General features: G+C 50.4%; 29 non-coding genes across 29 annotated transcripts; 6 read left to right on the plus strand and 23 right to left on the minus strand.

Annotated features, from left to right (window-relative positions):
- Positions 1-93: 93 nt before the first annotated feature.
- Trnag-gcc lies at positions 94-164 on the minus strand. Its single transcript has one exon. It is a non-coding gene; the product is annotated as a tRNA-Gly (tRNA).
- A 341-nt stretch (positions 165-505) lies between these two features.
- Trnag-ucc lies at positions 506-577 on the plus strand. Its single transcript has one exon. It is a non-coding gene; the product is annotated as a tRNA-Gly (tRNA).
- Positions 578-1153: 576 nt separating this feature from the next.
- Positions 1154-1227, minus strand: Trnai-aau. The gene has a single exon. It is a non-coding gene; the product is annotated as a tRNA-Ile (tRNA).
- A 198-nt stretch (positions 1228-1425) lies between these two features.
- On the minus strand, positions 1426-1497 carry Trnae-uuc. Its single transcript has one exon. It is a non-coding gene; the product is annotated as a tRNA-Glu (tRNA).
- A 281-nt stretch (positions 1498-1778) lies between these two features.
- Positions 1779-1851, minus strand: Trnam-cau. Its single transcript has one exon. It is a non-coding gene; the product is annotated as a tRNA-Met (tRNA).
- Positions 1852-2144: 293 nt separating this feature from the next.
- Positions 2145-2215, minus strand: Trnag-gcc. The gene has a single exon. It is a non-coding gene; the product is annotated as a tRNA-Gly (tRNA).
- A 341-nt stretch (positions 2216-2556) lies between these two features.
- On the plus strand, positions 2557-2628 carry Trnag-ucc. The gene has a single exon. It is a non-coding gene; the product is annotated as a tRNA-Gly (tRNA).
- Positions 2629-9012: 6384 nt separating this feature from the next.
- On the minus strand, positions 9013-9084 carry Trnae-uuc. The gene has a single exon. It is a non-coding gene; the product is annotated as a tRNA-Glu (tRNA).
- A 281-nt stretch (positions 9085-9365) lies between these two features.
- Positions 9366-9438, minus strand: Trnam-cau. Its single transcript has one exon. It is a non-coding gene; the product is annotated as a tRNA-Met (tRNA).
- Positions 9439-9731: 293 nt separating this feature from the next.
- On the minus strand, positions 9732-9802 carry Trnag-gcc. The gene has a single exon. It is a non-coding gene; the product is annotated as a tRNA-Gly (tRNA).
- A 341-nt stretch (positions 9803-10143) lies between these two features.
- Trnag-ucc lies at positions 10144-10215 on the plus strand. Its single transcript has one exon. It is a non-coding gene; the product is annotated as a tRNA-Gly (tRNA).
- A 576-nt stretch (positions 10216-10791) lies between these two features.
- Positions 10792-10865, minus strand: Trnai-aau. Its single transcript has one exon. It is a non-coding gene; the product is annotated as a tRNA-Ile (tRNA).
- Positions 10866-16985: 6120 nt separating this feature from the next.
- Positions 16986-17058, minus strand: Trnam-cau. The gene has a single exon. It is a non-coding gene; the product is annotated as a tRNA-Met (tRNA).
- Positions 17059-17351: 293 nt separating this feature from the next.
- On the minus strand, positions 17352-17422 carry Trnag-gcc. The gene has a single exon. It is a non-coding gene; the product is annotated as a tRNA-Gly (tRNA).
- A 341-nt stretch (positions 17423-17763) lies between these two features.
- Positions 17764-17835, plus strand: Trnag-ucc. Its single transcript has one exon. It is a non-coding gene; the product is annotated as a tRNA-Gly (tRNA).
- A 576-nt stretch (positions 17836-18411) lies between these two features.
- Trnai-aau lies at positions 18412-18485 on the minus strand. Its single transcript has one exon. It is a non-coding gene; the product is annotated as a tRNA-Ile (tRNA).
- Positions 18486-18683: 198 nt separating this feature from the next.
- Trnae-uuc lies at positions 18684-18755 on the minus strand. The gene has a single exon. It is a non-coding gene; the product is annotated as a tRNA-Glu (tRNA).
- Positions 18756-19036: 281 nt separating this feature from the next.
- On the minus strand, positions 19037-19109 carry Trnam-cau. Its single transcript has one exon. It is a non-coding gene; the product is annotated as a tRNA-Met (tRNA).
- A 293-nt stretch (positions 19110-19402) lies between these two features.
- Trnag-gcc lies at positions 19403-19473 on the minus strand. The gene has a single exon. It is a non-coding gene; the product is annotated as a tRNA-Gly (tRNA).
- Positions 19474-19814: 341 nt separating this feature from the next.
- Positions 19815-19886, plus strand: Trnag-ucc. Its single transcript has one exon. It is a non-coding gene; the product is annotated as a tRNA-Gly (tRNA).
- A 576-nt stretch (positions 19887-20462) lies between these two features.
- On the minus strand, positions 20463-20536 carry Trnai-aau. Its single transcript has one exon. It is a non-coding gene; the product is annotated as a tRNA-Ile (tRNA).
- Positions 20537-20734: 198 nt separating this feature from the next.
- Trnae-uuc lies at positions 20735-20806 on the minus strand. The gene has a single exon. It is a non-coding gene; the product is annotated as a tRNA-Glu (tRNA).
- A 281-nt stretch (positions 20807-21087) lies between these two features.
- Positions 21088-21160, minus strand: Trnam-cau. The gene has a single exon. It is a non-coding gene; the product is annotated as a tRNA-Met (tRNA).
- A 293-nt stretch (positions 21161-21453) lies between these two features.
- Trnag-gcc lies at positions 21454-21524 on the minus strand. The gene has a single exon. It is a non-coding gene; the product is annotated as a tRNA-Gly (tRNA).
- Positions 21525-21865: 341 nt separating this feature from the next.
- On the plus strand, positions 21866-21937 carry Trnag-ucc. The gene has a single exon. It is a non-coding gene; the product is annotated as a tRNA-Gly (tRNA).
- A 576-nt stretch (positions 21938-22513) lies between these two features.
- Positions 22514-22587, minus strand: Trnai-aau. Its single transcript has one exon. It is a non-coding gene; the product is annotated as a tRNA-Ile (tRNA).
- A 198-nt stretch (positions 22588-22785) lies between these two features.
- On the minus strand, positions 22786-22857 carry Trnae-uuc. Its single transcript has one exon. It is a non-coding gene; the product is annotated as a tRNA-Glu (tRNA).
- A 281-nt stretch (positions 22858-23138) lies between these two features.
- On the minus strand, positions 23139-23211 carry Trnam-cau. Its single transcript has one exon. It is a non-coding gene; the product is annotated as a tRNA-Met (tRNA).
- A 293-nt stretch (positions 23212-23504) lies between these two features.
- Trnag-gcc lies at positions 23505-23575 on the minus strand. The gene has a single exon. It is a non-coding gene; the product is annotated as a tRNA-Gly (tRNA).
- Between the last annotated feature and the right edge of the window lie 38 nt (positions 23576-23613).

The raw sequence follows: 23613 nt of genomic DNA on the forward strand, positions 1-23613 counted from the left end.
TTTCCACACGGAATCCCGCGGTTCATTCTCATGGCTCACGCAGTTCGAGTGCGAAAGACACGCAGCACCCCTACCGGAGAAAAAACAAAATGATGCATCGGCCGGGAATCGAACCCGGGCCGCCCGCGTGGCAGGCGAGCATTCTACCACTGAACCACCGATGCTCGGGCCAGCGGTACCTTCACGCTGCTTCCCGAGCAGATGTCTCAAGGGAAAGTGGGACTGCCGTCAAGCGCCGTAGCATTCTGTGGAGAAGATGCTGCAGACGCTGAATCCTGCACTGCACTGCTTAAAGATGCCGCCAGAACGCGGTCCTCTGCGTACTCTTGCGCCGCCGGCGCCGACTCTTGCCAAAGGATGCGAAATGTGCGCGGATACGCTGTCCGAATGCGTCTGGATGTGCTCCCCTAGCCTGCCTCGAAATGCGCCTGCCGGGTACGATCACCTTCGGCCGCTGCCGACAGGCGGGAAGCCGACTCAGCGCGGTGGCGGGGCGCTCGCTTGTGCGGTGGTGGTGTAATGGTCAGCATAGTTGCCTTCCAAGCAGTTGATCCGGGTTCGATTCCCGGCCACCGCAGCAGGCTTTTAATTTCGCGTATGAGTACTTTTGCCACGCGCTCTTAAACTATTGTTTTTTCGCCCTCTTACTCGCTGCATACCAGCCCTTAGTGTGTCTCGACTTGTCTCGACTTTGCTCAGCTGACGCGAGAGCTGACGCTCTCAAATCGGCCTATATCAAAACGACAAGCACGAGAAACGACTGAGAGAGGTAAGGAGAGGCGAGGCGAGGCGATGGACACACAGCACGCCCCCTTCATTTCACGGTGGCGTCTCCCTGGCCGAATCGGGCTGTAGCTCCGAAAACAAAGGAGAAACAAAAATAGGAAGTAAAACTGCCAATACTGCCCTGTGTTCCCATGCGCTCACCCGCCCAAGTACTGACAAGGGCCAAAGTTGTTACGCATCGGCAATCGGACATTTTCTCTAACCAGTGTATTCAAGATATTATGGCCATTGCCGAGTGAATGCTGTAGTGCTTCCCGACGAGTCGGGTTCGGATCCTCTGTCAACTTCCACGCAGGGTGATGATCATTTGGTCATCACACTCGCCAGCTGAAATCGGCGCTGCCTTTTCGCAGTAGTAAAAGAGAAGTGGCCCGTGGGGGGATCGAACCCACGACCTTCGCGTTATTAGCACGACGCTCTAACCAACTGAGCTAACGGGCCTCGGCAGATGCAGTTGCTCAGCCCTACGCTGGAATCAGGTGGCATGAAGCCATACACCATTCCTATGGTCGTCGTGTGTCTGCTTCCCTAGTCTATATTCTGCTGACGGTCACGAAACAGTAGCTATATTGCGAGCAGGACGGGAAACGGCCGCTCGGACAGCTCAAACTTGTCACGATTCGTGTGGAAAAAATTCCGTTCCGGTACCGGGAATCGAACCCGGGCCTCCTGGGTGAAAGCCAGGTATCCTAGCCACTAGACCACACCGGATGCGGCCGTTTCATTCGACCGTTCGTACGGTGGCTTGTCGCATTGTCGCTCTCTTTGCGAGCATCTTTGCACATACTGACTGGCAAGGCGCGCACCTCAAACGTCGCAGAGCAATGCTTTTGGCTTCATGCTCTGCTGGGAGAAGAGGAATAGGGAAGCTGTATGTAGCAATAACAGGAAGTAAACATTTTCCCGCTGAAGCGTTGAAACGTTGCGGATAACAAACAAGAAATAAGTTGGCGCCCTAGCAACAGCACCACCTTCAGTCACAGAAAATTAGATGCCCCGGGTGAGGATCGAACTCACGACCTTAAGATTATGAGACTTACGCGCTGCCTACTGCGCTACCGAGGCAGGCGATCGTTAGACCTTCTGGAATCTTGGTAAGTACCGAATACAAGTGGTAGAGAGTCTGCACTCCCTGGCTCATTTTTTCTGTTGCTACACGTGCATTCACGGCGCGGCAGGCAACTTGCGATGCTAGGCCGACGCCAGTATGTACAATAGCACGCAGGAGTCCAAACGAGCAGTCGTCCGCGCTGCATGATTGGTTCTTTCCACACGGAATCCCGCGGTTCATTCTCATGGCTCACGCAGTTCGAGTGCGAAAGACACGCAGCACCCCTACCGGAGAAAAAACAAAATGATGCATCGGCCGGGAATCGAACCCGGGCCGCCCGCGTGGCAGGCGAGCATTCTACCACTGAACCACCGATGCTCGGGCCAGCGGTACCTTCACGCTGCTTCCCGAGCAGATGTCTCAAGGGAAAGTGGGACTGCCGTCAAGCGCCGTAGCATTCTGTGGAGAAGATGCTGCAGACGCTGAATCCTGCACTGCACTGCTTAAAGATGCCGCCAGAACGCGGTCCTCTGCGTACTCTTGCGCCGCCGGCGCCGACTCTTGCCAAAGGATGCGAAATGTGCGCGGATACGCTGTCCGAATGCGTCTGGATGTGCTCCCCTAGCCTGCCTCGAAATGCGCCTGCCGGGTACGATCACCTTCGGCCGCTGCCGACAGGCGGGAAGCCGACTCAGCGCGGTGGCGGGGCGCTCGCTTGTGCGGTGGTGGTGTAATGGTCAGCATAGTTGCCTTCCAAGCAGTTGATCCGGGTTCGATTCCCGGCCACCGCAGCAGGCTTTTAATTTCGCGTATGAGTACTTTTGCCACGCGCTCTTAAACTATTGTTTTTTCGCCCTCTTACTCGCTGCATACCAGCCCTTAGTGTGTCTCGACTTGTCTCGACTTTGCTCAGCTGACGCGAGAGCTGACGCTCTCAAATCGGCCTATATCAAAACGACAAGCACGAGAAACGACTGAGAGAGGTAAGGAGAGGCGAGGCGAGGCGATGGACACACAGCACGCCCCCTTCATTTCACGGTGGCGTCTCCCTGGCCGAATCGGGCTGTAGCTCCGAAAACAAAGGAGAAACAAAAATAGGAAGTAAAACTGCCAATACTGCCCTGTGTTCCCATGCGCTCACCCGCCCAAGTACTGACAAGGGCCAAAGTTGTTACGCATCGGCAATCGGAAATTTTCTCTAACCAGTGTATTCAAGATATTATGGCCATTGCCGAGTGAATGCTGTAGTGCTTCCCGACGAGTCGGGTTCGGATCCTCTGTCAACTTCCACGCAGGGTGATGATCATTTGGTCATCACACTCGCCAGCTGAAATCGGCGCTGCCTTTTCGCAGTAGTAAAAGAGAAGTGGCCCGTGGGGGGATCGAACCCACGACCTTCGCGTTATTAGCACGACGCTCTAACCAACTTTTTTTTTTTTTTTTTTTTTTTTTTTTTTTTTGTAATCGGGCCTCCATCCACCCCTTATAGCCCGTCCTTCTGCTCGCCATTTAGTCGCCTTCGTCGGCGCGGCATCAAAGGCCTTTAATTTAAGGAAAATGAAAAACGTTGTGGATTACATGCGTCGTTCAGATACAAGCATCCATAGGAAGTAAATAGGAACTGAAATTTATTGCGGCTCCATTGCCTCGTGGTAACAGAAAACGTCAAGGAAGTTAAAAGGAAAGTGAAAATCCATTTCTTCGAAAATAGAAAAGCTTTGTTTTGAACTCTGCGAAATTGAAAGAGAACTAAATTATTTCTCGAAAACAGAAAACTGAATTTTCTTCTTCTTACAAAATGAAGCTTGAAATATTGCCAATCGATTACTTCAGAGGTGTTTGTAACTCGTGGTTCGGTCAACATGACGTAGTATTCGCCGTATAGATGGTCCGTCTTATCTTGAGTGAGTATCTGCTGAATGTTCGTTAACATGAAATTCAATCAATTGATCTAGCAGTCACTTTTTGTTTTTTTACGTTATAGTTTTGAGCAGGTAGTTGGCGAAGTTATCCTTATAGTTTTTCGTTTTCATTAGTATATGGTGGTGAGTTGTAAGATAGACCCAGAAGTCTTCTTTACTCTTTTCTGCTTTTGTAAATAAGTAATGTACAGTAGCGGCTTTTAACCAGTTTAGAGCGTTCCTTCTCGTCCGTGGGTACGGGGTATCGTCCGGCGTCAGAAAGGCAGCAGGGGTTATGTATCTGGGCGATGTTCGACTGATGAGTGCTAACTTGTTCGTGATATATTCCCATATACCTTTTACGTTGTCGCACACAAACCTGTGTTCATCAGTATCTATTAAATTACACGTTGTGCACAAAGGTGATTCTGCGAGGTGTATGTTATGTAGTTTGGAGTTAGTGGCCAATTTTCTGTTAACTGCGAAATACCAAGTGGCTTTCATTGTTGACGGCAAGTACGGACTATGGATGTTCTCCCAGATTACCTTCCAGTCGAAAAGGTTGTATTTTTCTTCGATGTTATTTTTCTTCTTATCTTTTAGAAGTTCCTGGTAAACGTGTTTCACTGTCTTCATTTCCTGTTCGGGGATCCTTGTTTGTACATAACTGTACTCCAGTAAAAACCATTTTAAGTGGTAAAGTCCGTTTGGAATATGTTGCACCGTGATTGGTGGACTGAGGTCGGCGGGAGCTATCTCAGTAAGCAGGTGAGCAGCGAGACTATCAGCTGAGTGTTTCCATTGGTGGAAAGTTTTTGATATGTATAAAGCTTGCGCCTTCTTTCCAACATCGACAAGATTTAAGCCACCATTTTTTGTGGCAAGCGTTAAGGTGTCAAACTGGACTTTAAAAATGTGGTGATGGCTGACAAACTGTCCTAAAGCTGACATAATTCGTTTTGCAGTGAGTGTAGACATTGGTAAAACTTGAGCGACATAATTGAGTTTCGAGGTGAGGTATACATTTGCGACCGTTACTTTCTGAATTTCATTTAGTTTTCGTACACTGTGTTCTCGTATGCTGGCACGAATAGTCCGTAGAAGCTTTCTATAGTTGGTTGCAATGGTGTGCCGAATGTTACTCTGAAAATCAATTCCAAGACACTTGAAGATCTTCAGCTGACGTAGTTGTCCGTGAGGGTGCGATCCTAGGCCGCGGCCAATATTGAATATTCCAGACTTTGTCCAGTTTAGTTGTGCACCCGACGCTTGCTCATATTGCCTGACTAGCTGTAGTGCGGTCTCCACTTCAGTTCTATTTAGTACAAGGAAACCGACATCGTCTGCATACGCCTTGCACACTACTCGGGAGCCATGTATGACGACGCCCTGTAAACTTTGCGTCAGGGTAGCTAACAAAGGCTCAATGGCAATCGCAAAAAGCGCCATGGACATTGGGCAGCCCTGCCTGACGGAACTGGCTATCTCAATCGCTCGGGTAGGTTGGCCATTGATGATGACTCTGGAGAAATTATTCGCTACCATCTGTTGTATAATTGCGACGAACCCAGGTGGAAAGCCCATCGAATACATGGTACGAAAGAGATACTGGTGGTTGACCCTGTCAAAGGCTTTGTCGAAGTCCAAGGACATGATGGCACATTTCAGCTTACAGACTTCCGCAATGGAGATTAAATCACGGTAGTCGCACAAAGTCTGTTGAATTTTCCGATCCTTTCCCACACTGGTCTGGTAAGGGCCAATGATACTGGTCATTGTAGATTTAAGCCTGTGGGCCAAAAGTCTCGCAAAGATTTTATAGTCGCTGTTGAGCAGCGTTATCGGTCGTAGTTTTTTTACGTTTGCTCTGCCTGAGTTTTTTTTAATTAGAACGACAATGCCGTCACAGAAGCTGGTGGGGATCACGTTGTTGTGGTCTAGAAGTTCGTTACAGATGCAAGTGATCTTCGCCTTTATGGTGTTCCAGAATTTTTGATAGAATTCGGCGGGAATTCCGTCAGGTCCGGGGGATTTATTCTTGGCACTTTCCCAGAGTACATATTCCACGTCTTCTTCGGTTGCCACGTCTAATAGCTTTTCCGCGTCCACGAGACTGACTCTGTTGCGCAAATTATTCAAAAGAGCATTCTGCGCTTGCACGTTAACTTCTTTATTGGACATCAAGGTGGTGAAGTAGTTTAGCACCGCCGCTTTAATCTCGTTGTGCGTAGTCAGCGTTGCGCCATCCTCAGCAATTAACTCCGTCAGTATTTTACGGGACCCTTTCCTACTTTCTTGGATCATATGGTAGACTGAGGTGAGTTCTTGGTGGACAGTAGTCTGGACCCGTGACCTGACTTTGTAGCCTTCTAGCTGCGTCCTCCTTAGGGTTAGGATTTTGGCCTGGATTTTCTTAATTCGTTGACAATTCTCGACAGCCGAAGTGCCGAGCATATACAGTTCCCGCAGACAATGAAAATAGAAATTGATCGTCCTTTGAAGCCAAAAGCCCTTTTCCCGTGCGTAGTTCATGAAACACCACCTAATTTTAGGTTTGGCGCACCTGAGCCACCAATCAATGGCCGAATTATAAGAGGCAAATCGGTGCTCACATTCTCGCCAGGTATTGAGGAAGGCTTCTTGACACGCCGAGTCTTGTAGATGTGAAACATTTAATTTCCACAGGCCCCTGTATCGACACGTCCGTTGTCGGTCGAGAGTGATAGTACTGATGTATGCAGCATGATCTGAGAACGCCACTGGCCATACTTCTGATTGCAGAATGTTATTCCTCAAAGTGGGTGTGACATAAATGCGATCGAGACGGCTTGCCGAATGGGTCGTGATATGGGTAAACCCAGGTGCTGCACCATGCTTGAGCTCCCAAGAGTCAACTAAGCGCAAGTCTCGTACAATTCGTTCCAGTTCAAGTGATTTGTTAAGATTGGGAGTTTGGTCCTTTGCACTGATGACACAGTTAAAGTCGCCTCCGAAGATGACATTGTCGTGGCGGACGCCAAAGAGAGGAACTATTTCTTCTTTAAAGAATTCTGCTCTTTGACGTCTATTACTGGAACCGGATGGGGCATATACATTAATTAGTCTGTTGTTATAAAAAGTGCCCGCAATGCCCCTACTGTTCGGCAGTTTCGTGACGTCATGAATAATGATACCTTCCTTCACAATAAAAGCTGTACCTAATTCGCAACCGGCCCCAGGATTAGTGATGACATTATAACCTGGTATGCAATCAAGTCCGATCTCTGCTACTTCTTGTACAAACAAAATGTCTACATCAGCTGCATATAAAAAGTCTTTTAAATGTTGTAGTTTAAGAGCGCTGCGTATCTTATTAATATTGAGAGTAGCAAGTCGATAGGCCTGTGGCGGAATTGTGGTGGACTAAACAGAAACAAGACCTAAAACCAGTCCGATATCAAACAGAAATAACGCTGGAAATACAAGTCACGTCGTAAAAGCACTTTGGAAGCAATTCCAGATAACAAAAACATGTATTGACAGTCACTTTAAAGGCAGAGTTAAAAATATTCTCCGTTTGAGAAGGGAGCAGTCGTGCGTTCTTTTTGCGCGGTAGACTCTGTCGAGGCGTTAGCTTTCTCATTAACATCGTCGTCTTTGGAGACTGAAGTTACGGCTGTCACCGCTTCGGAAGTATCCATACTGTCGACGTCGGCAGTGGATTCTGTATCGTCTGCCCAACTAGTTGGCGGTGGCTGTGTTGAGGGCGTTACCGACTCGTGAGCAGGATAGAGTTTGACCATGCGGACATCACAGTCGGCTCGGAGTTGAGCTGACTGTTCGGGGTTCAGAGGTAGAGCATCTGAGACATTGTCAATGACTGATGATAAACTGGCTGAGGGATGATCATGGTTTGTGCTATCAGATGCTTTGTCACTGAGTTGTTCACCTATCTGTTTAGCCTTTTCGCGCAGAACCGGTGCCATCTGTTCTGCACCCTGGCGGGCAACTCTCCGTTTTTTAGTTTTTCTGGGAGACGTACGATTTTGTGGGCCTTGATCGGAACCTGCTGGAGATTCCCCCCGTGGAGTAGCAGCGGCCGATGGGGACGCAGCCGTGGGCATGTCGGATGCCTGTTCTTCTGTGACTACGACGGACGGCGATATTTCTATGGGTTTAGGTGGGGTCGCTTCCGGCGTTGCAACAGTCTCCATTCGCGTCACTGTCGCAGGCACTACAGTATTTTCACTGACTTCGGTGACCGTGGATATAGCCGGAAGCCCACGCGCTGCGGCGACGTACGTCACAGGCAGTGATGTCATCGCGGGGGGCCTGGCAGCTTCGCCGGCAGGCAGCTGCGCCACTCGCCTCTGCATGCATTCGGCACGCACGTGACCCGTCGAGTTGCATGCGGCACACGTTCGAGGCTGATCATCGTACATGACTATCGCACGATATCCGCAGACGTTTACATAAGACGGGATGTGCTTCTGCAGCTCGATTTTCAATTGCCGCACCCCATTAAGAACCGGGAACTTATGTGCGCTAGACCAACGTTCCGCAATATTGCTTATGATTTTACCGTACGGACAGAGCACTGCGTTGATCTGTTCACTGGTTATTTCAAATGGAAGTTCAAAAATTCTAACAGTCCGTATTCCTAGGCCGGCATGCGAAACAGCAACTTCTCCCACATTTCCATCACTATGTTTAAACTTTAGGATACCACCACAAGATTCAACGATTTTCTCACACATCTCTGATCGAGCTAATTTAACGAAAACGGTGCTACTGACAATCGAAAGATGTATCCCGATTATGTCCTCAAGTCCTATCTTTACTTCATCTTCTAACCATTGCTCAACTTCAAAAGATTTAGGTCGGACAAAATTTCTGTCAAAAGTAAACTTCAGCGTGTCTTTCCTACTCGGTTGAGACATCACGAAATCGAGTTCATGTGCAGATCACACCAAAAACACTGGTAGACACTGTAGCAAGCGCAGCGACTCACCACACGTAAACAGCGACGGCGCGGCGCGCAGCACAGCACGTCCGACCTCTACCGCGTCCGCCGGCTGACTCCTGAGCTAACGGGCCTCGGCAGATGCAGTTGCTCAGCCCTACGCTGGAATCAGGTGGCATGAAGCCATACACCATTCCTATGGTCGTCGTGTGTCTGCTTCCCTAGTCTATATTCTGCTGACGGTCACGAAACAGTAGCTATATTGCGAGCAGGACGGGAAACGGCCGCTCGGACAGCTCAAACTTGTCACGATTCGTGTGGAAAAAATTCCGTTCCGGTACCGGGAATCGAACCCGGGCCTCCTGGGTGAAAGCCAGGTATCCTAGCCACTAGACCACACCGGATGCGGCCGTTTCATTCGACCGTTCGTACGGTCGCTTGTCGCATTGTCGCTCTCTTTGCGAGCATCTTTGCACATACTGACTGGCAAGGCGCGCACCTCAAACGTCGCAGAGCAATGCTTTTGGCTTCATGCTCTGCTGGGAGAAGAGGAATAGGGAAGCTGTATGTAGCAATAACAGGAAGTAAACATTTTCCCGCTGAAGCGTTGAAACGTTGCGGATAACAAACAAGAAATAAGTTGGCGCCCTAGCAACAGCACCACCTTCAGTCACAGAAAATTAGATGCCCCGGGTGAGGATCGAACTCACGACCTTAAGATTATGAGACTTACGCGCTGCCTACTGCGCTACCGAGGCAGGCGATCGTTAGACCTTCTGGAATCTTGGTAAGTACCGAATACAAGTGGTAGAGAGTCTGCACTCCCTGGCTCATTTTTTCTGTTGCTACACGTGCATTCACGGCGCGGCAGGCAACTTGCGATGCTAGGCCGACGCCAGTATGTACAATAGCACGCAGGAGTCCAAACGAGCAGTCGTCCGCGCTGCATGATTGGTTCTTTCCACACGGAATCCCGCGGTTCATTCTCATGGCTCACGCAGTTCGAGTGCGAAAGACACGCAGCACCCCTACCGGAGAAAAAACAAAATGATGCATCGGCCGGGAATCGAACCCGGGCCGCCCGCGTGGCAGGCGAGCATTCTACCACTGAACCACCGATGCTCGGGCCAGCGGTACCTTCACGCTGCTTCCCGAGCAGATGTCTCAAGGGAAAGTGGGACTGCCGTCAAGCGCCGTAGCATTCTGTGGAGAAGATGCTGCAGACGCTGAATCCTGCACTGCACTGCTTAAAGATGCCGCCAGAACGCGGTCCTCTGCGTACTCTTGCGCCGCCGGCGCCGACTCTTGCCAAAGGATGCGAAATGTGCGCGGATACGCTGTCCGAATGCGTCTGGATGTGCTCCCCTAGCCTGCCTCGAAATGCGCCTGCCGGGTACGATCACCTTCGGCCGCTGCCGACAGGCGGGAAGCCGACTCAGCGCGGTGGCGGGGCGCTCGCTTGTGCGGTGGTGGTGTAATGGTCAGCATAGTTGCCTTCCAAGCAGTTGATCCGGGTTCGATTCCCGGCCACCGCAGCAGGCTTTTAATTTCGCGTATGAGTACTTTTGCCACGCGCTCTTAAACTATTGTTTTTTCGCCCTCTTACTCGCTGCATACCAGCCCTTAGTGTGTCTCGACTTGTCTCGACTTTGCTCAGCTGACGCGAGAGCTGACGCTCTCAAATCGGCCTATATCAAAACGACAAGCACGAGAAACGACTGAGAGAGGTAAGGAGAGGCGAGGCGAGGCGATGGACACACAGCACGCCCCCTTCATTTCACGGTGGCGTCTCCCTGGCCGAATCGGGCTGTAGCTCCGAAAACAAAGGAGAAACAAAAATAGGAAGTAAAACTGCCAATACTGCCCTGTGTTCCCATGCGCTCACCCGCCCAAGTACTGACAAGGGCCAAAGTTGTTACGCATCGGCAATCGGACATTTTCTCTAACCAGTGTATTCAAGATATTATGGCCATTGCCGAGTGAATGCTGTAGTGCTTCCCGACGAGTCGGGTTCGGATCCTCTGTCAACTTCCACGCAGGGTGATGATCATTTGGTCATCACACTCGCCAGCTGAAATCGGCGCTGCCTTTTCGCAGTAGTAAAAGAGAAGTGGCCCGTGGGGGGATCGAACCCACGACCTTCGCGTTATTAGCACGACGCTCTAACCAACTGAGCTAACGGGCCTCGGCAGATGCAGTTGCTCAGCCCTACGCTGGAATCAGGTGGCATGAAGCCATACACCATTCCTATGGTCGTCGTGTGTCTGCTTCCCTAGTCTATATTCTGCTGACGGTCACGAAACAGTAGCTATATTGCGAGCAGGACGGGAAACGGCCGCTCGGACAGCTCAAACTTGTCACGATTCGTGTGGAAAAAATTCCGTTCCGGTACCGGGAATCGAACCCGGGCCTCCTGGGTGAAAGCCAGGTATCCTAGCCACTTTTTTTTTTTTTTTTTTTTTTTTTATTTTTTTCGGGCCTCCATCCACCCCTTATAGCCCGTCCTTCTGCTCGCCATTTAGTCGCCTTCGTCGGCGCGGCATCAAAGGCCTTTAATTTAAGGAAAATGAAAAACGTTGTGGATTACATGCGTCGTTCAGATACAAGCATCCATAGGAAGTAAATAGGAACTGAAATTTATTGCGGCTCCATTGCCTCGTGGTAACAGAAAACGTCAAGGAAGTTAAAAGGAAAGTGAAAATCCATTTCTTCGAAAATAGAAAAGCTTTGTTTTGAACTCTGCGAAATTGAAAGAGAACTAAATTATTTCTCGAAAACAGAAAACTGAATTTTCTTCTTCGTACAAAATGAAGCTTGAAATATTGCCAATCGATTACTTCAGAGGTGTTTGTAACTCGTGGTTCGGTCAACATGACGTAGTATTCGCCGTATAGATGGTCCGTCTTATCTTGAGTGAGTATCTGCTGAATGTTCGTTAACATGAAATTCAATCAATTGATCTAGCAGTCACTTTTTGTTTTTTTACGTTATAGTTTTGAGCAGGTAGTTGGCGAAGTTATCCTTATAGTTTTTCGTTTTCATTAGTATATGGTGGTGAGTTGTAAGATAGACCCAGAAGTCTTCTTTACTCTTTTCTGCTTTTGTAAATAAGTAATGTACAGTAGCGGCTTTTAACCAGTTTAGAGCGTTCCTTCTCGTCCGTGGGTACGGGGTATCGTCCGGCGTCAGAAAGGCAGCAGGGGTTATGTATCTGGGCGATGTTCGACTGATGAGTGCTAACTTGTTCGTGATATATTCCCATATACCTTTTACGTTGTCGCACACAAACCTGTGTTCATCAGTATCTATTAAATTACACGTTGTGCACAAAGGTGATTCTGCGAGGTGTATGTTATGTAGTTTGGAGTTAGTGGCCAATTTTCTGTTAACTGCGAAATACCAAGTGGCTTTCATTGTTGACGGCAAGTACGGACTATGGATGTTCTCCCAGATTACCTTCCAGTCGAAAAGGTTGTATTTTTCTTCGATGTTATTTTTCTTCTTATCTTTTAGAAGTTCCTGGTAAACGTGTTTCACTGTCTTCATTTCCTGTTCGGGGATCCTTGTTTGTACATAACTGTACTCCAGTAAAAACCATTTTAAGTGGTAAAGTCCGTTTGGAATATGTTGCACCGTGATTGGTGGACTGAGGTCGGCGGGAGCTATCTCAGTAAGCAGGTGAGCAGCGAGACTATCAGCTGAGTGTTTCCATTGGTGGAAAGTTTTTGATATGTATAAAGCTTGCGCCTTCTTTCCAACATCGACAAGATTTAAGCCACCATTTTTTGTGGCAAGCGTTAAGGTGTCAAACTGGACTTTAAAAATGTGGTGATGGCTGACAAACTGTCCTAAAGCTGACATAATTCGTTTTGCAGTGAGTGTAGACATTGGTAAAACTTGAGCGACATAATTGAGTTTCGAGGTGAGGTATACATTTGCGACCGTTACTTTCTGAATTTCATTTAGTTTTCGTACACTGTGTTCTCGTATGCTGGCACGAATAGTCCGTAGAAGCTTTCTATAGTTGGTTGCAATGGTGTGCCGAATGTTACTCTGAAAATCAATTCCAAGACACTTGAAGATCTTCAGCTGACGTAGTTGTCCGTGAGGGTGCGATCCTAGGCCGCGGCCAATATTGAATATTCCAGACTTTGTCCAGTTTAGTTGTGCACCCGACGCTTGCTCATATTGCCTGACTAGCTGTAGTGCGGTCTCCACTTCAGTTCTATTTAGTACAAGGAAACCGACATCGTCTGCATACGCCTTGCACACTACTCGGGAGCCATGTATGACGACGCCCTGTAAACTTTGCGTCAGGGTAGCTAACAAAGGCTCAATGGCAATCGCAAAAAGCGCCATGGACATTGGGCAGCCCTGCCTGACGGAACTGGCTATCTCAATCGCTCGGGTAGGTTGGCCATTGATGATGACTCTGGAGAAATTATTCGCTACCATCTGTTGTATAATTGCGACGAACCCAGGTGGAAAGCCCATCGAATACATGGTACGAAAGAGATACTGGTGGTTGACCCTGTCAAAGGCTTTGTCGAAGTCCAAGGACATGATGGCACATTTCAGCTTACAGACTTCCGCAATGGAGATTAAATCACGGTAGTCGCACAAAGTCTGTTGAATTTTCCGATCCTTTCCCACACTGGTCTGGTAAGGGCCAATGATACTGGTCATTGGAGATTTAAGCCTGTGGGCCAAAAGTCTCGCAAAGATTTTATAGTCGCTGTTGAGCAGCGTTATCGGTCGTAGTTTTTTTACGTTTGCTCTGCCTGAGTTTTTTTTAATTAGAACGACAATGCCGTCACAGAAGCTGGTGGGGATCACGTTGTTGTGGTCTAGAAGTTCGTTACAGATGCAAGTGATCTTCGCCTTTATGGTGTTCCAGAATTTTTGATAGAATTCGGCGGGAATTCCGTCAGGTCCGGGGGATTTATTCTTGGCACTTTCCCAGAGTACATATTCCACGTCTTCTTCGGTTGCCACGTCTAATAGCTTTTCCGCGTCCACGAGACTGACTCTGTTGCGCAAATTATTCAAAAGAGCATTCTGCGCTTGCACGTTAACTTCTTTATTGGACATCAAGGTGGTGAAGTAGTTTAGCACCGCCGCTTTAATCTCGTTGTGCGTAGTCAGCGTTGCGCCATCCTCAGCAATTAACTCCGTCAGTATTTTACGGGACCCTTTCCTACTTTCTTGGATCATATGGTAGACTGAGGTGAGTTCTTGGTGGACAGTAGTCTGGACCCGTGACCTGACTTTGTAGCCTTCTAGCTGCGTCCTCCTTAGGGTTAGGATTTTGGCCTGGATTTTCTTAATTCGTTGACAATTCTCGACAGCCGAAGTGCCGAGCATATACAGTTCCCGCAGACAATGAAAATAGAAATTGATCGTCCTTTGAAGCCAAAAGCCCTTTTCCCGTGCGTAGTTCATGAAACACCACCTAATTTTAGGTTTGGCGCACCTGAGCCACCAATCAATGGCCGAATTATAAGAGGCAAATCGGTGCTCACATTCTCGCCAGGTATTGAGGAAGGCTTCTTGACACGCCGAGTCTTGTAGATGTGAAACATTTAATTTCCACAGGCCCCTGTATCGACACGTCCGTTGTCGGTCGAGAGTGATAGTACTGATGTATGCAGCATGATCTGAGAACGCCACTGGCCATACTTCTGATTGCAGAATGTTATTCCTCAAAGTGGGTGTGACATAAATGCGATCGAGACGGCTTGCCGAATGGGTCGTGATATGGGTAAACCCAGGTGCTGCACCATGCTTGAGCTCCCAAGAGTCAACTAAGCGCAAGTCTCGTACAATTCGTTCCAGTTCAAGTGATTTGTTAAGATTGGGAGTTTGGTCCTTTGCACTGATGACACAGTTAAAGTCGCCTCCGAAGATGACATTGTCGTGGCGGACGCCAAAGAGAGGAACTATTTCTTCTTTAAAGAATTCTGCTCTTTGACGTCTATTACTGGAACCGGATGGGGCATATACATTAATTAGTCTGTTGTTATAAAAAGTGCCCGCAATGCCCCTACTGTTCGGCAGTTTCGTGACGTCATGAATAATGATACCTTCCTTCACAATAAAAGCTGTACCTAATTCGCAACCGGCCCCAGGATTAGTGATGACATTATAACCTGGTATGCAATCAAGTCCGATCTCTGCTACTTCTTGTACAAACAAAATGTCTACATCAGCTGCATATAAAAAGTCTTTTAAATGTTGTAGTTTAAGAGCGCTGCGTATCTTATTAATATTGAGAGTAGCAAGTCGATAGGCCTGTGGCGGAATTGTGGTGGACTAAACAGAAACAAGACCTAAAACCAGTCCGATATCAAACAGAAATAACGCTGGAAATACAAGTCACGTCGTAAAAGCACTTTGGAAGCAATTCCAGATAACAAAAACATGTATTGACAGTCACTTTAAAGGCAGAGTTAAAAATATTCTCCGTTTGAGAAGGGAGCAGTCGTGCGTTCTTTTTGCGCGGTAGACTCTGTCGAGGCGTTAGCTTTCTCATTAACATCGTCGTCTTTGGAGACTGAAGTTACGGCTGTCACCGCTTCGGAAGTATCCATACTGTCGACGTCGGCAGTGGATTCTGTATCGTCTGCCCAACTAGTTGGCGGTGGCTGTGTTGAGGGCGTTACCGACTCGTGAGCAGGATAGAGTTTGACCATGCGGACATCACAGTCGGCTCGGAGTTGAGCTGACTGTTCGGGGTTCAGAGGTAGAGCATCTGAGACATTGTCAATGACTGATGATAAACTGGCTGAGGGATGATCATGGTTTGTGCTATCAGATGCTTTGTCACTGAGTTGTTCACCTATCTGTTTAGCCTTTTCGCGCAGAACCGGTGCCATCTGTTCTGCACCCTGGCGGGCAACTCTCCGTTTTTTAGTTTTTCTGGGAGACGTACGATTTTGTGGGCCTTGATCGGAACCTGCTGGAGATTCCCCCCGTGGAGTAGCAGCGGCCGATGGGGACGCAGCCGTGGGCATGTCGGATGCCTGTTCTTCTGTGACTACGACGGACGGCGATATTTCTATGGGTTTAGGTGGGGTCGCTTCCGGCGTTGCAACAGTCTCCATTCGCGTCACTGTCGCAGGCACTACAGTATTTTCACTGACTTCGGTGACCGTGGATATAGCCGGAAGCCCACGCGCTGCGGCGACGTACGTCACAGGCAGTGATGTCATCGCGGGGGGCCTGGCAGCTTCGCCGGCAGGCAGCTGCGCCACTCGCCTCTGCATGCATTCGGCACGCACGTGACCCGTCGAGTTGCATGCGGCACACGTTCGAGGCTGATCATCGTACATGACTATCGCACGATATCCGCAGACGTTTACATAAGACGGGATGTGCTTCTGCAGCTCGATTTTCAATTGCCGCACCCCATTAAGAACCGGGAACTTATGTGCGCTAGACCAACGTTCCGCAATATTGCTTATGATTTTACCGTACGGACAGAGCACTGCGTTGATCTGTTCACTGGTTATTTCAAATGGAAGTTCAAAAATTCTAACAGTCCGTATTCCTAGGCCGGCATGCGAAACAGCAACTTCTCCCACATTTCCATCACTATGTTTAAACTTTAGGATACCACCACAAGATTCAACGATTTTCTCACACATCTCTGATCGAGCTAATTTAACGAAAACGGTGCTACTGACAATCGAAAGATGTATCCCGATTATGTCCTCAAGTCCTATCTTTACTTCATCTTCTAACCATTGCTCAACTTCAAAAGATTTAGGTCGGACAAAATTTCTGTCAAAAGTAAACTTCAGCGTGTCTTTCCTACTCGGTTGAGACATCACGAAATCGAGTTCATGTGCAGATCACACCAAAAACACTGGTAGACACTGTAGCAAGCGCAGCGACTCACCACACGTAAACAGCGACGGCGCGGCGCGCAGCACAGCACGTCCGACCTCTACCGCGTCCGCCGGCTGACGAACCCGGGCCTCCTGGGTGAAAGCCAGGTATCCTAGCCACTAGACCACACCGGATGCGGCCGTTTCATTCGACCGTTCGTACGGTCGCTTGTCGCATTGTCGCTCTCTTTGCGAGCATCTTTGCACATACTGACTGGCAAGGCGCGCACCTCAAACGTCGCAGAGCAATGCTTTTGGCTTCATGCTCTGCTGGGAGAAGAGGAATAGGGAAGCTGTATGTAGCAATAACAGGAAGTAAACATTTTCCCGCTGAAGCGTTGAAACGTTGCGGATAACAAACAAGAAATAAGTTGGCGCCCTAGCAACAGCACCACCTTCAGTCACAGAAAATTAGATGCCCCGGGTGAGGATCGAACTCACGACCTTAAGATTATGAGACTTACGCGCTGCCTACTGCGCTACCGAGGCAGGCGATCGTTAGACCTTCTGGAATCTTGGTAAGTACCGAATACAAGTGGTAGAGAGTCTGCACTCCCTGGCTCATTTTTTCTGTTGCTACACGTGCATTCACGGCGCGGCAGGCAACTTGCGATGCTAGGCCGACGCCAGTATGTACAATAGCACGCAGGAGTCCAAACGAGCAGTCGTCCGCGCTGCATGATTGGTTCTTTCCACACGGAATCCCGCGGTTCATTCTCATGGCTCACGCAGTTCGAGTGCGAAAGACACGCAGCACCCCTACCGGAGAAAAAACAAAATGATGCATCGGCCGGGAATCGAACCCGGGCCGCCCGCGTGGCAGGCGAGCATTCTACCACTGAACCACCGATGCTCGGGCCAGCGGTACCTTCACGCTGCTTCCCGAGCAGATGTCTCAAGGGAAAGTGGGACTGCCGTCAAGCGCCGTAGCATTCTGTGGAGAAGATGCTGCAGACGCTGAATCCTGCACTGCACTGCTTAAAGATGCCGCCAGAACGCGGTCCTCTGCGTACTCTTGCGCCGCCGGCGCCGACTCTTGCCAAAGGATGCGAAATGTGCGCGGATACGCTGTCCGAATGCGTCTGGATGTGCTCCCCTAGCCTGCCTCGAAATGCGCCTGCCGGGTACGATCACCTTCGGCCGCTGCCGACAGGCGGGAAGCCGACTCAGCGCGGTGGCGGGGCGCTCGCTTGTGCGGTGGTGGTGTAATGGTCAGCATAGTTGCCTTCCAAGCAGTTGATCCGGGTTCGATTCCCGGCCACCGCAGCAGGCTTTTAATTTCGCGTATGAGTACTTTTGCCACGCGCTCTTAAACTATTGTTTTTTCGCCCTCTTACTCGCTGCATACCAGCCCTTAGTGTGTCTCGACTTGTCTCGACTTTGCTCAGCTGACGCGAGAGCTGACGCTCTCAAATCGGCCTATATCAAAACGACAAGCACGAGAAACGACTGAGAGAGGTAAGGAGAGGCGAGGCGAGGCGATGGACACACAGCACGCCCCCTTCATTTCACGGTGGCGTCTCCCTGGCCGAATCGGGCTGTAGCTCCGAAAACAAAGGAGAAACAAAAATAGGAAGTAAAACTGCCAATACTGCCCTGTGTTCCCATGCGCTCACCCGCCCAAGTACTGACAAGGGCCAAAGTTGTTACGCATCGGCAATCGGACATTTTCTCTAACCAGTGTATTCAAGATATTATGGCCATTGCCGAGTGAATGCTGTAGTGCTTCCCGACGAGTCGGGTTCGGATCCTCTGTCAACTTCCACGCAGGGTGATGATCATTTGGTCATCACACTCGCCAGCTGAAATCGGCGCTGCCTTTTCGCAGTAGTAAAAGAGAAGTGGCCCGTGGGGGGATCGAACCCACGACCTTCGCGTTATTAGCACGACGCTCTAACCAACTGAGCTAACGGGCCTCGGCAGATGCAGTTGCTCAGCCCTACGCTGGAATCAGGTGGCATGAAGCCATACACCATTCCTATGGTCGTCGTGTGTCTGCTTCCCTAGTCTATATTCTGCTGACGGTCACGAAACAGTAGCTATATTGCGAGCAGGACGGGAAACGGCCGCTCGGACAGCTCAAACTTGTCACGATTCGTGTGGAAAAAATTCCGTTCCGGTACCGGGAATCGAACCCGGGCCTCCTGGGTGAAAGCCAGGTATCCTAGCCACTAGACCACACCGGATGCGGCCGTTTCATTCGACCGTTCGTACGGTCGCTTGTCGCATTGTCGCTCTCTTTGCGAGCATCTTTGCACATACTGACTGGCAAGGCGCGCACCTCAAACGTCGCAGAGCAATGCTTTTGGCTTCATGCTCTGCTAGGAGAAGAGGAATAGGGAAGCTGTATGTAGCAATAACAGGAAGTAAACATTTTCCCGCTGAAGCGTTGAAACGTTGCGGATAACAAACAAGAAATAAGTTGGCGCCCTAGCAACAGCACCACCTTCAGTCACAGAAAATTAGATGCCCCGGGTGAGGATCGAACTCACGACCTTAAGATTATGAGACTTACGCGCTGCCTACTGCGCTACCGAGGCAGGCGATCGTTAGACCTTCTGGAATCTTGGTAAGTACCGAATACAAGTGGTAGAGAGTCTGCACTCCCTGGCTCATTTTTTCTGTTGCTACACGTGCATTCACGGCGCGGCAGGCAACTTGCGATGCTAGGCCGACGCCAGTATGTACAATAGCACGCAGGAGTCCAAACGAGCAGTCGTCCGCGCTGCATGATTGGTTCTTTCCACACGGAATCCCGCGGTTCATTCTCATGGCTCACGCAGTTCGAGTGCGAAAGACACGCAGCACCCCTACCGGAGAAAAAACAAAATGATGCATCGGCCGGGAATCGAACCCGGGCCGCCCGCGTGGCAGGCGAGCATTCTACCACTGAACCACCGATGCTCGGGCCAGCGGTACCTTCACGCTGCTTCCCGAGCAGATGTCTCAAGGGAAAGTGGGACTGCCGTCAAGCGCCGTAGCATTCTGTGGAGAAGATGCTGCAGACGCTGAATCCTGCACTGCACTGCTTAAAGATGCCGCCAGAACGCGGTCCTCTGCGTACTCTTGCGCCGCCGGCGCCGACTCTTGCCAAAGGATGCGAAATGTGCGCGGATACGCTGTCCGAATGCGTCTGGATGTGCTCCCCTAGCCTGCCTCGAAATGCGCCTGCCGGGTACGATCACCTTCGGCCGCTGCCGACAGGCGGGAAGCCGACTCAGCGCGGTGGCGGGGCGCTCGCTTGTGCGGTGGTGGTGTAATGGTCAGCATAGTTGCCTTCCAAGCAGTTGATCCGGGTTCGATTCCCGGCCACCGCAGCAGGCTTTTAATTTCGCGTATGAGTACTTTTGCCACGCGCTCTTAAACTATTGTTTTTTCGCCCTCTTACTCGCTGCATACCAGCCCTTAGTGTGTCTCGACTTGTCTCGACTTTGCTCAGCTGACGCGAGAGCTGACGCTCTCAAATCGGCCTATATCAAAACGACAAGCACGAGAAACGACTGAGAGAGGTAAGGAGAGGCGAGGCGAGGCGATGGACACACAGCACGCCCCCTTCATTTCACGGTGGCGTCTCCCTGGCCGAATCGGGCTGTAGCTCCGAAAACAAAGGAGAAACAAAAATAGGAAGTAAAACTGCCAATACTGCCCTGTGTTCCCATGCGCTCACCCGCCCAAGTACTGACAAGGGCCAAAGTTGTTACGCATCGGCAATCGGACATTTTCTCTAACCAGTGTATTCAAGATATTATGGCCATTGCCGAGTGAATGCTGTAGTGCTTCCCGACGAGTCGGGTTCGGATCCTCTGTCAACTTCCACGCAGGGTGATGATCATTTGGTCATCACACTCGCCAGCTGAAATCGGCGCTGCCTTTTCGCAGTAGTAAAAGAGAAGTGGCCCGTGGGGGGATCGAACCCACGACCTTCGCGTTATTAGCACGACGCTCTAACCAACTGAGCTAACGGGCCTCGGCAGATGCAGTTGCTCAGCCCTACGCTGGAATCAGGTGGCATGAAGCCATACACCATTCCTATGGTCGTCGTGTGTCTGCTTCCCTAGTCTATATTCTGCTGACGGTCACGAAACAGTAGCTATATTGCGAGCAGGACGGGAAACGGCCGCTCGGACAGCTCAAACTTGTCACGATTCGTGTGGAAAAAATTCCGTTCCGGTACCGGGAATCGAACCCGGGCCTCCTGGGTGAAAGCCAGGTATCCTAGCCACTAGACCACACCGGATGCGGCCGTTTCATTCGACCGTTCGTACGGTCGCTTGTCGCATTGTCGCTCTCTTTGCGAGCATCTTTGCACATACTGACTGGCAAGGCGCGCACCTCAAACGTCGCAGAGCAATGCTTTTGGCTTCATGCTCTGCTGGGAGAAGAGGAATAGGGAAGCTGTATGTAGCAATAACAGGAAGTAAACATTTTCCCGCTGAAGCGTTGAAACGTTGCGGATAACAAACAAGAAATAAGTTGGCGCCCTAGCAACAGCACCACCTTCAGTCACAGAAAATTAGATGCCCCGGGTGAGGATCGAACTCACGACCTTAAGATTATGAGACTTACGCGCTGCCTACTGCGCTACCGAGGCAGGCGATCGTTAGACCTTCTGGAATCTTGGTAAGTACCGAATACAAGTGGTAGAGAGTCTGCACTCCCTGGCTCATTTTTTCTGTTGCTACACGTGCATTCACGGCGCGGCAGGCAACTTGCGATGCTAGGCCGACGCCAGTATGTACAATAGCACGCAGGAGTCCAAACGAGCAGTCGTCCGCGCTGCATGATTGGTTCTTTCCACACGGAATCCCGCGGTTCATTCTCATGGCTCACGCAGTTCGAGTGCGAAAGACACGCAGCACCCCTACCGGAGAAAAAACAAAATGATGCATCGGCCGGGAATCGAACCCGGGCCGCCCGCGTGGCAGGCGAGCATTCTACCACTGAACCACCGATGCTCGGGCCAGCGGTACCTTCACGCTGCTTCCCGAGCAGATGTCTCAAGGGAAAGTGGGACTGCCGTCAAGCGCCGTAGCATTCTGTGGAGAAGATGCTGCAGACGCTGAATCCTGCACTGCACTGCTTAAAGATGCCGCCAGAACGCGGTCCTCTGCGTACTCTTGCGCCGCCGGCGCCGACTCTTGCCAAAGGATGCGAAATGTGCGCGGATACGCTGTCCGAATGCGTCTGGATGTGCTCCCCTAGCCTGCCTCGAAATGCGCCTGCCGGGTACGATCACCTTCGGCCGCTGCCGACAGGCGGGAAGCCGACGCAGCGCGGTGGCGGGGCGCTCGCTTGTGCGGTGGTGGTGTAATGGTCAGCATAGTTGCCTTCCAAGCAGTTGATCCGGGTTCGATTCCCGGCCACCGCAGCAGGCTTTTAATTTCGCGTATGAGTACTTTTGCCACGCGCTCTTAAACTATTGTTTTTTCGCCCTCTTACTCGCTGCATACCAGCCCTTAGTGTGTCTCGACTTGTCTCGACTTTGCTCAGCTGACGCGAGAGCTGACGCTCTCAAATCGGCCTATATCAAAACGACAAGCACGAGAAACGACTGAGAGAGGTAAGGAGAGGCGAGGCGAGGCGATGGACACACAGCACGCCCCCTTCATTTCACGGTGGCGTCTCCCTGGCCGAATCGGGCTGTAGCTCCGAAAACAAAGGAGAAACAAAAATAGGAAGTAAAACTGCCAATACTGCCCTGTGTTCCCATGCGCTCACCCGCCCAAGTACTGACAAGGGCCAAAGTTGTTACGCATCGGCAATCGGATATTTTCTCTAACCAGTGTATTCAAGATATTATGGCCATTGCCGAGTGAATGCTGTAGTGCTTCCCGACGAGTCGGGTTCGGATCCTCTGTCAACTTCCACGCAGGGTGATGATCATTTGGTCATCACACTCGCCAGCTGAAATCGGCGCTGCCTTTTCGCAGTAGTAAAAGAGAAGTGGCCCGTGGGGGGATCGAACCCACGACCTTCGCGTTATTAGCACGACGCTCTAACCAACTGAGCTAACGGGCCTCGGCAGATGCAGTTGCTCAGCCCTACGCTGGAATCAGGTGGCATGAAGCCATACACCATTCCTATGGTCGTCGTGTGTCTGCTTCCCTAGTCTATATTCTGCTGACGGTCACGAAACAGTAGCTATATTGCGAGCAGGACGGGAAACGGCCGCTCGGACAGCTCAAACTTGTCACGATTCGTGTGGAAAAAATTCCGTTCCGGTACCGGGAATCGAACCCGGGCCTCCTGGGTGAAAGCCAGGTATCCTAGCCACTAGACCACACCGGATGCGGCCGTTTCATTCGACCGTTCGTACGGTCGCTTGTCGCATTGTCGCTCTCTTTGCGAGCATCTTTGCACATACTGACTGGCAAGGCGCGCACCTCAAACGTCGCAGAGCAATGCTTTTGGCTTCATGCTCTGCTGGGAGAAGAGGAATAGGGAAGCTGTATGTAGCAATAACAGGAAGTAAACATTTTCCCGCTGAAGCGTTGAAACGTTGCGGATAACAAACAAGAAATAAGTTGGCGCCCTAGCAACAGCACCACCTTCAGTCACAGAAAATTAGATGCCCCGGGTGAGGATCGAACTCACGACCTTAAGATTATGAGACTTACGCGCTGCCTACTGCGCTACCGAGGCAGGCGATCGTTAGACCTTCTGGAATCTTGGTAAGTACCGAATACAAGTGGTAGAGAGTCTGCACTCCCTGGCTCATTTTTTCTGTTGCTACACGTGCATTCACGGCGCGGCAGGCAACTTGCGATGCTAGGCCGACGCCAGTATGTACAATAGCACGCAGGAGTCCAAACGAGCAGTCGTCCGCGCTGCATGATTGGTTCTTTCCACACGGAATCCCGCGGTTCATTCTCATGGCTCACGCAGTTCGAGTGCGAAAGACACGCAGCACCCCTACCGGAGAAAAAACAAAATGATGCATCGGCCGGGAATCGAACCCGGGCCGCCCGCGTGGCAGGCGAGCATTCTACCACTGAACCACCGATGCTCGGGCCAGCGGTACCTTCACGCTGCTTCCCGAGCAGA

The sequence above is a fragment of the Schistocerca americana genome, unplaced genomic scaffold, assembly GCF_021461395.2.
Source record: "Schistocerca americana isolate TAMUIC-IGC-003095 unplaced genomic scaffold, iqSchAmer2.1 HiC_scaffold_133, whole genome shotgun sequence".
Classification (NCBI taxonomy): domain Eukaryota; kingdom Metazoa; phylum Arthropoda; class Insecta; order Orthoptera; family Acrididae; genus Schistocerca; species Schistocerca americana.